The sequence below is a fragment of the Daphnia pulicaria genome, unplaced genomic scaffold, assembly GCF_021234035.1.
Source record: "Daphnia pulicaria isolate SC F1-1A unplaced genomic scaffold, SC_F0-13Bv2 h1tg000165l, whole genome shotgun sequence".
In the NCBI taxonomy this organism is placed as follows: domain Eukaryota; kingdom Metazoa; phylum Arthropoda; class Branchiopoda; order Diplostraca; family Daphniidae; genus Daphnia; species Daphnia pulicaria.
In genome coordinates, this window is record NW_025804852.1 from 5,001 (window position 1) to 15,000 (window position 10,000).

Here is a 10,000-nt window from a genome sequence, read left to right on the forward strand (position 1 = left end):
CACGCCCGTCACTAGGTCGGCTTTCGCCTGCGGCTTAGGATCGACTGACTCATGTCCAACCACTGTTCACATGAAACCCTTCTCCGCGTCAGTCCTCCAGGATCCCTCTGGAGTATTTGCTACTACCACCAAGATCTGCACCGACGGCGGCTCCGGGCAGGCTCACGCCCACAACCCTTCTACGCTCACCGTCGCGACCCCCCTACTCGTCGGGGCCTCAGCGCCGTCGCTCTCTTCGAGCTGACACGGACGTTATTCGCTCTGCCGACCGACGGCCCGGTATAGGCACGACGCTATAGCGCCTCCCATTTTAAGGGCTAGTTGCTTCGGCAGGTGAGTTGTTACACACTCCTGAGCGGATTCCGACCTCCATGGCCACCGTCCTGCTGTCTTTAGCAACCAACTCCTTTTCGTGGGATCCGAAATGTGCGTCGTTTAGGCGCCTTAACCGGGCGTTTGGTTCATCCCACAGCGCCAGTTCTGCTTACCAAAAATGGCCCACTGGGCGCTCAGATTCAAATCAATTGCCGCGGCCTCAATCAAGGAAAAAGGCCGGGCTTCTCACCCATTGAAAGTTTGAGAATAGGTTGAGGTCGTTTCGACCCCAAGGCCTCTAATCATTCGCTTTACCGGATGAAACTCCGTTTGTTCTCTTTGCGAGCACCAGCTATCCTGAGGGAAACTTCGGGGGGAACCAGCTACTAGATGGTTCGATTAGTCTTTCGCCCCTATACCCAACTCCGACGATCGATTTGCACGTCAGAATCGCTGCGGACCTCCACCAGGGTTTCCCCTGGCTTCGTCCTGGCCAGGCATAGGTCACCATCTTTCGGGTCCCAACGTGTGCGCTCTGGGTTCGTCCGGCCGACTCGACCAAACCCTTTTAAGGGGGAAAGATCTCGCGAGCATTCGGACGCCCTGGGGTTGCGCCCGCTCTGTTCGAGACGGGATCACCCCTCGCGGATGCACCCTCATCGGGGCCGCTTCACTTTCATTGCGCCTCGCGAGTTTAGTTTGATAATTTCTCGACGACTTGCGCACATGTTAGACTCCTTGGTCCGTGTTTCAAGACGGGTCGGGTGGGACCCGACTTCTACTCTCCGCTCTGGGCCTCCACAGGTTGAGCACCGCAACTTTTTCTCTTTTACAAAAAAAAGCTACGACACCTCCCGGGAGGAGACAGGTCACGACCGGGCAGTACTGTTGGGAAACGCCGCGCTCGTCATCGCGGCACCCGCGAAGGTAACCACGAAACTCGCTAACGGACGCCCCGTGTAACAGACACCCAGTCGGTCGCGGAGTCCTACTAGGCCCCCCACTTGCGGACCTTGGCGTGGCTATTGCGATCGCAGAACGACTTATGCAAGAGAGCCGCCAATTCAGGCAGTCTCCATGCAGCGTTAAGGGCATACAACCAAGTGCCGGGAGCGGGGACTTGTTCGACCTTCGAGGGCCCACCCGTTTAACCCCCTGAACGGTTTCACGCACTCTTGAACTCTCTCTTCAAAGTTCTTTTCAACTTTCCCTCGCGGTACTTGTTCGCTATCGGTCTCGTGGCGATATTTAGCCTTAGAAGGAGTTTACCTCCCGCTTAGGGCTGCACGCTCAAGCAACCCGACTCTTGGGAAGGGATCCGATGCACGGTCTCGGCTCGTCTTATCTACGGGCCTGACACCCTCTGTGGGTTGCTCGCCCCGTTCATGGAGACTTGGACGATAGATACCGGACAGACGCGCACGATCCTCCCGAACACCACATTCCTCGGCACCCGCTCAACCGGGCGCGAGGTTCGGTGCTGGGCTCATCCCTGTTCGCTCGCCGCTACTAAGGGAATCCTTGTTAGTTTCTTTTCCTCCGCTTACTGATATGCTTAAGTTCAGCGGGTAGTCTCATCTAAACTGAGGTCAGAATGAATTGTTTGTTTTCAAAAGGAGACAACACTTTATCTAGCTCGGCAGACTTTGGCGTTTTAAAGCCGGGAAAGATTGAATAATTGCCGGTTCAAATTTTTTTTTTTCGAAATAAAGCGAGTCTCTCGTTATTCGCAAAAATTAATTTACGAAAAGTGACAGGGCGTCCTGCGGCTTTTTGTATTGAAACAACGCGTCGTGCGCGAACCAAGCTTGCATAACGAGCGGTTAGAGTGAGTGATAATTCGCGGTGGTCGACACTTCGACACGCCCGGCGCACACACACAACTAAACTCGCGTTGAAGCGGTATATCGCGCACACGCAGCCGACACCTTGTTCGAGAAGATGTGTTTATTTCTAAAATTTTTTTTTGAGTTGGCTCAAAAATTTCCCATCTGTTTTGCCATCGAAAAAGGTTTCTTTTGAATAGAGAGGAAAAAAACAAAACAGGGCGAACCTTCTTTTATTTTTCCCCCTTTTTTGTATTTGAGGCATCGCGGACACTTAAGTCGCGCGGCACCCAGACGTTAGAGATTCGGGAGCTTTTATGCGGTCAGGCCGGGTGAAAAATAAATCTCGCCGCGACCCAACATGCAAAACCAAGACTGAAAAAATCTCTGTTCGTTCATCATTCGACCGACCCTCAGTCAGATGTGGCCCGAGCGAGAAGCTGGGCCGCCATTTACGTTCAAGATTTCGATGCTCCATGTGTTCTGCAGTTCGCATGGATTAGCGCACTTTGCTGCGCTCTTCATCGATCCACGAGCCTAGTGATCCACCGTTCAGGGTCGTATATAAAACGACATATTCGTTTTCTTCTCTCTTTTTCTCCAACCCGCCCAAGCAAATGAATGCGAGGGCGGAGAAAGAAAGCCAGAAAGAAAATGTTCCGATAAACACTCGTACTAGAATTTGGGTTTAGTGTGTTATTGTGATTTTGAATTCTTCCTACTTCATCGAGAGGGCGAAGGGCAAGCTTAAAAAACATTCGGTTTTCAACGGCATAGTGTCGGGCTTTGGAGTGTTAGTCTATACGACGCACACGCACGCAACCACGAGTATCTACGCCCGAAAAGAACGTCCAGAGTAAAGTCTCACACTTTCGTCCCCCACCGAGAATCAAAAAATCCCGAAGACGAAGAGAGAAACAAAAAAAAAACAATTTCGATTGGGCGTATCCGCTTTAAACCACCGCGCATCAGAGCGCCTGATACCCGTTCAAAATCTTGATGTTTTTTTTTTTTTTTCCGACTCTCCATCCACCGAGTTTTTATTTTTCAAAGTGTTTGATTTAGGGACTAAGACTTTATAAAATCTCCTTTATTGTTCCTTCGGTACTCGCGGCCCAGGCGGGCTATCGTATTCTTCACTCTACTAACGTCAACACTGTGAGCGCCGCTAAAGGTCGAATGAATCTATAGAGACATTCACCATCGAAGCAGGAAGAATTTGCTCACGGCCATAGACCAAATCGAAAGACTTTGTGTTTTTTTTTGAGCCGAGAGGAAAGAAAAATCAATTTGAAAAGGCGAATCCGCTTTAAACCACCGCGCATCAGAGCGCCTGATACCCGTTCAAAATAAATGATTTTCTTCCGTCAACCCACACATAGTTCATACGATGTCTTACGCCGAAAGACTTTTGATGGGGTTTTTTTTGTTTTGCAACTTTTAGTTGTTTCGTGCTCAACCAAAGCCATATGCGCAAAACATTTGTCTTGTTCGTTTATGATCCTTCCGCAGGTTCACCTACGGAAACCTTGTTACGACTTTTACTTCCTCTAAAGGATCAAGTTCGACCATCTTTCAGTCTCGCCGTTGGTAGGCACCGCACGGGCAGAGATTGCTCCCCACTCGACGGCACCCCGACAAGCCCGTCCGAAGGCCTCACTAAATCATTCAATCGGTAGTAGCGACGGGCGGTGTGTACAAAGGGCAGGGACGTAATCGACGCGGGCTAGTGACCCGCGCCTACTAGGGATTCCTGGTTCATGGGGATCATTGCAGTCCCCAATCCCAACCACGAAGGAGGTTCAGCGGTTACCCGGTCCTTTCGGACAGGGAGAGTGAAACACGCTGATTCCTTCAGTGTAGCGCGCGTGCGGCCCAGGACATCTAAGGGCATCACAGACCTGTTATTGCTCACTGTCACGCGGCTGGACGCCGCTTGTCCCTCTAAGAAGACTGCGTGACGGACGCGAGAGCAGAAGGTATCGCCGGGGATGACGACGACCGAATAACAATAGAGCCAGCCCCCGCGAGACATTCCCGACAAAGCCCCGCCATACCTCATCCGCCAGGCAACCAACCCGTGAAGGCCGTACACCCGACGAACAAAGCACAACGAAACCAAGCCGAGAGATTGCCTCACTAAAGGAACCAGTCCCACCGAGACCCGAATCGCCGCCACCTGATCCCGACGCCTCCGTACTCCCTTCGGTTTCAATTGATAAAACCCGTCACCTATTTAGCAGGCTAGAGTCTCGTTCGTTATCGGAATTAACCAGACAAATCGCTCCACCAACTAAGAACGGCCATGCACCACCACCCACCGAATCAAGAAAGAGCTCTCAATCTGTCAATCCTTCCAGTGTCCGGGCCTGGTGAGGTTTCCCGTGTTGAGTCAAATTAAGCCGCAGGCTCCACTCCTGGTGGTGCCCTTCCGTCAATTCCTTTAAGTTTCAGCTTTGCAACCATACTTCCCCCGGAACCCAAAGACTTTGGTTTCCCGGAAGCTGCCCGTCGAGTCATTGGAGTAACTCCGACGGATTGCTGGTTGGCATCGTTTATGGTTAGAACTAGGGCGGTATCTGATCGCCTTCGAACCTCTAACTTTCGTTCTTGATCAAGGAAAACATTCTTGGCAAATGCCTTCGCTGTTGTTCGTCTTGCGGCGGTCCAAGAATTTCACCTCTGTCGCCGCAGTACGAATGCCCCCGTCCGTCTCTATTGACCATTACCTCGGGTCCAAAAGTAAAAGACCAGCAAAATCGGACCGAGGTCCTATTCCATCATTCCATGCTGCGATATTCAGGCGTTGGGATACACCTGCTTTGAGCACTCTAATTTGTTCAAAGTAAACGTTGCCGGCCGCCCGAGACACCCGGTGAAGGGCACCCCGAACGATTGACTGGGTGGAGCGAATCGAGTCAACTACGACCAAAATTTAAAAAAGAACCCGAAAGAACTTTCCAACTCTGGCCGCAGATACAACAACGACGCACCGACCACCACTCCGGCGATGTTGTCCGACCGTGAAGAGAGTCGGGCTTTGACACCCGGGCTCCCAGAGCGTGAAACGCAACACCCTTGATTCAGAGCGGCGCCGCCCGGCCGAAGACAGACATCCGACTACGAGCTTTTTAACCGCAACAACTTTAATATACGCTATTGGAGCTGGAGTTACCGCGGCTGCTGGCACCAGACTTGCCCTCCAATGGTTCCTCGTTAAAGGATTTAAAGTGTACTCATTCCAATCACGGGGCCTCGGAAGAGTCCCGTATCGTTATTTTTCGTCACTACCTCCCCGTGCCGGGAGTGGGTAATTTGCGCGCCTGCTGCCTTCCTTGGATGTGGTAGCCGTTTCTCAGGCTCCCTCTCCGGAATCGAACCCCGATTCCCCGTTACCCGTTGCAACCATGGTAGGCGCGTAACCTACCATCGACAGTTGATAAGGCAGACATTTGAAAGATACGTCGCCGGCGCGAAGGCCGTGCGATCGGCGTGAAGTTATCCAGAGTCACCAAAATTGGTACGGTGCGCGAGCCCGAAAGCCCGGCCCCGACTGGTTTTGATCTAATAAAAGCACCTCTTCTGCGAGCCCGAAAGCCCGCAGTCGAGGCTCGAGTGCATGTATTAGCTCTAGAATTACCACAGTTATCCAAGTAGGATGGAGTGGATCTAAGGAACCATAACTGATTTATTGAGCCATTCGCGGTTTCGCCGTCTAGCGGCTTGTACTTAGACATGCATGGCTTAATCTTTGAGACAAGCATATGCTACTGGCAGGATCAACCAGGTATTTCGTGTATGTTTGTTTGATATGCATCCGGCGAGTTGCGGGTTTTTATTTCGCCCACGCATCACCAAACACACACCAAATCAACACGTTTTTCGTTTTTTTTTCTTTTTCTTCGGAAACTAAAATTTTTGATCGCAACGCCTGGCGTGTCACAGCGAGTCCCAGTGAAGAGAAACACCGATCCGATCCGTTTGTTGGATTTTTTTCATTTCAATTTCCAAAGTCAAAGACCATTCAACGGTCTATGAGCCCAAAGTGAATCGGATTCATTCGACCGGTCTTGATATATTCATCAACTTTTTTTCCCGTATTACGGTTTTCGACGGTCATATGTGGCGTGCTGTATGCTCATAAGTCAAGCCTGCTTTACTAAGCTGACAAGCATACATCTTTTAAATTTTTGTGGGCTCAGAGTTTTATTTTTATTTTTCCACCGCCGAGGCACACTCTCGCATCACCCCGCACGACACACACACACACACACACCTCACCGCTCAACGGTCACACGAGGCAGAATTTTCCGCAAAGACTTTCGAAGAGAAAGAGAAAACTCGGAACAACCGCGGTCAGAGGCCAGCATAGAGGCATCGTATAGAAAGTCATGGGCGGAAAAAAACAAATCATTTCAAGTCGAGACAAGCAACCAGACTACCCCTATAAAAGTGCGCAATTCTTTAAGAGTTCACCGAAGAATGACCGAGATCAAGTATGCACGAAACGAACATATTCCAAGGGCAGCTGAATAAGCGATTCTGCGCCGAAGCGCGAGAAAAGCAAGCGGTACACCGATGGGGATCGTTTTTTTATCGTGTTAGATTCGTTGTTGTCAAGCAAGGATTCTCAAAATGTTTTTTGCATTGCACCCAAGTTTCGTACTGATTACTTGTCGCAGACCGGTGACTGTCAAAAAAAATTTTTTTACGTTTTTTCTTGAGAGGTCACTGCCTACACACAACTCCGGGCGGGCCGTACACTCACAGCCGTTTGAATTCTCCCTTCGTGTGTCATGGCCATAACTGAGCGTACATCTTACCGGGCGCCGAGTTGATCTGGCTTGTTCGATGAACGTTCGGGATACGTACAATCGATATAGCTCCAACCGTAACTCGTTTGTAATTACGCCGGCCATACTCAGCGGGCGCTCAGCTCAGCTCTCGATATCTTCCGTCGAAGGGAAGTTCGTAGTAAAAGAGAGTCAGAGTCGACGCCACATTTTGCGGTCCTCGCATCTCATCCGATTTTTGAATTTTATAGATTTGCCATCACTTCCACCCAATTCTCTCGTATATTTCAATCTCTTGACTTTGTCCGACCGGGCCGTCTTCGCCCCCCTTCAACTCCGTCCATCTCCACTTCTGTGTTCCACACAACGAGCTTCCGTCAAACGGCAAAATGTGAAATATGCGCACGCCGCACGAAATAATTTGAAAGCGTTCTGTTTGGTGGCTTTTTTATTTTTTATCTCTCGGCTCACACACACACACACACATTTCCGCCTGAACGGTAATTTTTTTTGATACGGTGTCAAAAAGTGAAAAGACGCGCACCATTTTCTTTTCTCTTCCGTATCGTCGCTGACGGTAAACGCTGATGGTTATGATGCCGTAAGTTTGGAAGAAAGAATCTTTCCCGTCTTGTCTTGTTACGGTAAAATAACAAAGAACAAGCGTCCGATTTCTCTCACAGACGGCCACAGACAAACCACACGTGCCGAAGAAACGAAACGTCCGAAACCAAAAAAATGTTTGACGCGCGCACCTCTTCTGAACTTTTCGACCAAGAGTCGTTGGATCGAGTGACGAGCTTCTCAGCTGTCGCACCAATCGGTGAAGCGGGCGTTTGAATTCCCGTCCACATCGCGGTTCGGATATATTTTTACATATACCGACCATCGGAAATTTCGAAAACGGTTTTACCGAAGGAATGATATTTCACACACCGACAGCTCATCGAGTTCGTCTCCGTTCAACGGTTTTTTTTTTTTAAGACTTTTTGATCGCATGGGGCTAAACTGGTTAGAGCAAAGCCGCGATCCAAGCAGTGAAAAAAAAACAAAGACAGTGCAAGCGCGATCGAACGGAATCGAAACTAAAATCATGTGAAGTGGCGGGCGGAAAGGAGCTCAGCTACGGTGGAAATGAAACTACAACTAACGCCGAACCGGACAACTTCCCATTCTGCGTCTTCGTTTCATTTCCCAAAGCTCCCCGTCGATACCAAAGTTTTTGCGTCGAAGCTACTAAAGAAATTTCGCGCTTTCCTTTTCGCCTCTTTCGCCTTCCCTTCGATATCTATCCAACCACCGGCTTCGACTTTATTTCTTTCACCCGTCTATTCGCCCGATAGTCGACGGTCGGCCATTCTTTGGTATCGGCCAGGCGGACTAACAAGAAGTAAGACTCGTTTGAAAAATTTGGACCGGGCTTTACAATCGCTGCTTGTCGTAATGTCGCAAATTTGAAAAAAATTTTCAATTCGAGAAACCAAACTATTCGACACTTCGAAAATTTTTGGGACTCTGAAAATTTTTCCGAGTTTAGGAATCGAGACCTCTTCTATACTAAGGAAAACCACTAATGTTCCGCCGCATAATGTCTCCGTTTTCCGGCTCATTTTTAGCGATTGGACGGGGACATTGCCCCATCCAACCGCCAGCCGACTTTCAGGAACCGTCGTTTTCAAAGTTGGGACTTAGAAAATTTTCGACGAGTGGGAATTTTTTACGGTCGCAAGTCATCACGACACGCGCCGACCAACCCATTTGAGAGCCGCCACGCCTCGACGGTGTGACGGCTTTTTTTCGAATCGACGGGTCTCGCTCACTCCTCTCTCGCGCCGACCAGAGGCCGGGCGAGAGAGTCGTTGCCAAACACCGTCGTCGGAAATGGGAGAATTTGAGTGGGAATTTTTTACGGTCGCGAGTCATCACGACACGCCCGACCAACCCACTTGAGAGCCGCCACGCCTCGACGGTGTGACGGCTTCTCTTTTCGAATCGACGGGTCTCGCTCACTCCTCTCTCGCGCCGACCAGTGGCCGGGCGAGAGAGTCGTTGCCAAACACCGTCGTCGGAAATCGAGAAATTTTCATTTCCATTTCCATTTTTTTTCATCGGCCTTTATACGTCCAAGTCCCGCCAACCACGTCACTACCACGTCGTCGGGACTTAGAAAAATTTTTCAATTTTTCGGACTTAGAAAATTTTTCAACTTTCTTTTTTTCGACAACCTCTTCCCTATATAGGAAAGTAGTGGATGTTCCGGGCAGTAACTGTACGAAAAAGTCGATTTCCGAATTTTTGCCGGACATTCACCTGAGCTCAGGCCGGGCCGCCCGCTCAACTGCCGCCCGGTCACCACCAAAAACCGGTCTTGGAAATTTTAGGACTTAGAAAATTTTTCAACTTTTTCTTTCTCGACAACCTCTTCCCTATATAGGAAAGTAGTGGATGTTCCGGGCAGTAACTGTACGAAAAAGTTGATTTCCGAAATTTTGCCGGGCTTTCACCAGAGCTCAGGCGGGGCTTACCATCACACCCGCCGACCGGTCACCACCAAAAACCGGTCTTGGAAATTTTAGGACTTAGAAATTTTTTCCAACTTTTTTTCTTTCGCTCTTTCTCTCTTTTTCAGCCGTCTTTGCTCGTCCCAGTGCCGCCTATAGCTTCACTATCCATCGTCGGGACTTAGAAAAATTTTTCAATTTTTCGGACTTAGAAAATTTTTTCAATTTTCATTTTCGACAACCTCTTCCCTATATAGGAAAGTAGTGGATGTTCCGGGCAGTAACTGTACGAAAAAGTTGATTTCCGAAATTTTGCCGGACATTCACCTGAGCTCAGGCCGGGCCGCCCGCTCAACTGCCGACCGGTCTCCACCAAAAACCGGTCTTGGAAATTTTAGGACTTAGAAATTTTTTCCAACTTTTTTTCTTTCGCTCTTTCTCTCTTTTTCAGCCGTCTTTGCTCGTCCCAGTGCCGCCTATAGCTTCACTATCCATCGTCGGGACTTAGAAAAATTTTTCAATTTTTCGGACTTAGAAAATTTTTTCAATTTTCATTTTCGACAAC

The 10,000-nt window shown here is 49.5% G+C and overlaps 3 non-coding genes across 3 annotated transcripts in view; all 3 read right to left on the reverse strand.

Annotated features, from left to right (window-relative positions):
- Window positions 1-1,907, reverse strand: part of LOC124319447 — a 4,572-nt gene extending 2,665 nt beyond the window's left edge. The window contains exon 1 of the ribosomal RNA XR_006913143.1: window positions 1-1,907. This exon is cut by the window's left edge and continues 2,665 nt beyond it. This is a non-coding gene — a ribosomal RNA (large subunit ribosomal RNA).
- A 641-nt stretch (window positions 1,908-2,548) lies between these two features.
- On the reverse strand, window positions 2,549-2,701 carry LOC124319443. Its single transcript, XR_006913138.1, has one exon. It is a non-coding gene; the product is annotated as a 5.8S ribosomal RNA (ribosomal RNA).
- A 935-nt stretch (window positions 2,702-3,636) lies between these two features.
- Window positions 3,637-5,931, reverse strand: LOC124319446. Its single transcript, XR_006913142.1, has one exon. It is a non-coding gene; the product is annotated as a small subunit ribosomal RNA (ribosomal RNA).
- Between the last annotated feature and the right edge of the window lie 4,069 nt (window positions 5,932-10,000).